Consider the following 2,840-nt stretch of genomic DNA (forward strand, 5'->3'; position numbering starts at 1 on the left):
TATTTTTAAATGAAATGAAAGTGACTGGTGAGTACTGTCTTCTGTTAATGGGTAGCCTGTGATTGGGATGTTGGGGTGTTGGGTGTTAATGTAAGTAAGTACTGTACGTTTTTCGTATGCATTGATATGTTACTGACAGTAGACAAGGATGAAAGTTTGTTCACAGAGTCAAGCTATATGTAACTTTTACAAGTGCAGTTTACATTTTGGGCAGCTTTAGGTCCAGACCAGCACTCCTCCTCTTGTGAATGTGCTTTACAGATGCAGCCCCATATGGAAGAAAAATATATTTGAAATATATTTTTATAATATTCTTCCCAAATATATTGACATATATCTGAAATGCTACAATTTTGGCCATATTCAATATATTTCAATAAATATATATATACTGCATGTTGAAATGCATTTTATATATATTACAAAATATATGACAAATATTTTTAAAAATATATATTTTTAAATACATTCTTCAGATTTTTTTAACATATACAAAAGTCATTTTAACATGTATTTTTACATGTATTTGTAAATGCATTCCAAAAATGTAGATTTGTATTTTTAAAGACATACAGTATATTTGAATTTTTTTTTCAATTTTTTTTCATATATTTTGTAATAAAAACACATTTAGGATTGGATTGATTTGAGACACCAGGTCATTATCAAAATAATGTACATAACTAAATCAGTTCCAAATCTGTTTTCCATAAAGTACTTAATTCCATAAATTAATAAATGACTCTCTCTGATGTCATACAAACAGTGAATGTCAAAAATAAACATCCCTTTTCTTTAGTAATATTAAAATGTCTTTTTCAATCTCTATATATTATATCTTTTCCTTTCATAATAATTAAAGATCACAGTGCCCCCGGACTAGTTCCTCATTATTGATGGAATCACTGGTCTCAGCCAATGCTATTTGTAAATTCCATAATATTTAAAATGAACTTATACCCTCAAAACAACATTGCTTTGTGGACATCACCAATGGCCTGAGGAAGCAGTGTGCATGCTTCGAACGCGTGCTGCCGCCACACCTCCTTGTTCCAGTGACGTGTCAGCTGTCAGCCCCTGTGTGCTTCTCTGTCAGCCCTGGAGCCCTGGAATCCACCAGAGTGGCCAAGAGCAAAGGACAACACCACGCTCAGCTACCCAGACCTGCACCACTGAGAGAGGTTTCCTGCTTACATGCACTGAACTTTGTGAGTAGTTTACCTACATTAAAACCATCTTTTATTGAAAATATACACTCAGATTGCTGCTGCTGTGTTTCTCTCTCTCTACGGCAATATTCCATGTTGACATTATGCAGAGAAGTTTATATTTAATAACCAAGAGAGAAGTTTGGGGACTTCCTGAATTTAGGTTCTTAAACTGACCAAGGTCAAGAAGGTTAGAACTACTTTTGACTCGAGAAACCCCATTTTGACCATTTGCTTCCTAGGAGGAAACTGCTGATCTAGTAATAGGGACAATATTGAGTGATCTAAAGGCAACATATTATTATTATACAGTATTTATATAGCGCCAAAAAGTTTGCTCAGCGCTGTACATTATAGTGGGGGACAGTACATGAGACAATACAGTAACAATACAATACACGAGGGGTTCGAGGGCCCTGCTCCTTGGAGCTTACAATCTAGGAGGGAGGGGATAGTGGTACAGGAGGAAGTGACTGTGGGGGATGGAGTGGTGGGAGGAGTAGAGGAGATCGGCTGTTAGGTGAAGGCGGGGTAGGCTTCCCTGAAGAGATGGGTTTTCAGGGTGCGCCTAAAGGTGAGGAGGGTAGATGACAGTCTGATGGATTGGGGCATTTCAACATGCAGTATATAAATAATATATAGGGAAGAAAATTTTCAACATGCAGTATATAAATAATATATAGGGAAGAAAATTTTAAAAATATATTTCAAATATATTTTTCTTCCATGTGGGTCTGTTGGGGCCTCTCCATAAAAATTATTGCCCCCCAAACAAATTGGTTCTGCCATTTGTAGGATGGGCCTAACAGCTAGGTCCAGATAGAGGAGGAGACAGCACACACGCTGTGCATGCACACAGTTTGAGCGACCTGAAACGGCCACTGCTGAGCTTAGCTCAAACTAGGAGAGTACACACTGTGCACATGTGCAGTCTGAATAACCTGGAGTGGCCTCTAGGGGGTCCGATATTTTAATGTTCAGCAAATCCTGCAAATGGCAAGTCAGAGGAAATTAGACACCAGTGGTTTTATGGAGAGCCCCCTTCCCCCAACAGCTGCATTTGTAATGGAAGAAACTGTACCATTTACATTGGAGGAGCGCTGGTGTATACTATTCATTGCATATAGAATTGCACAGGAGGATTTTTGGAAAACATACCAAAAGTTAACTTCCACTTTCTTGACCTGATTAAGTCCAAATAGTCTGTTTATAAATGGTTTGCTGTGGGAATTTCTCAAGCATTTGCACAGCCATTATGAATAATCCCTGCAATTTGTCTAATATGTTCTTTCTCCACTTAGTGCCCATTATGGTCACTAGATGGCACTTCTGATCATAGGAAATAAATGTATTAGGCAAATTAAGACGATTAATTGTGACAAGTGAACGGAACCTTGAGACACTCACACAGCATTTTTTAAATATATATACCCTCCTTTGATTTCTCAAAAGAAGCTTGTCAAGCTGGATGGGGTTATCGGAGCCCCCGCGGCTTGAAACTTGAACAGTGTATGGCCAGCTTAAAGGATTATTTCACTAAAACATTCCTATTGGAGGGGATGCTTACATATTTTACTTCTGTCTTAGTGCAGACTTCTGAGAAAAACAATGAGCAGACCAGAAAAGCAAGAA

This window comes from Staurois parvus, unplaced genomic scaffold (assembly GCF_062004578.1).
Source record: "Staurois parvus isolate SC_StPar_1 unplaced genomic scaffold, SC_StPar_1.0 ptg000204l, whole genome shotgun sequence".
Classification (NCBI taxonomy): domain Eukaryota; kingdom Metazoa; phylum Chordata; class Amphibia; order Anura; family Ranidae; genus Staurois; species Staurois parvus.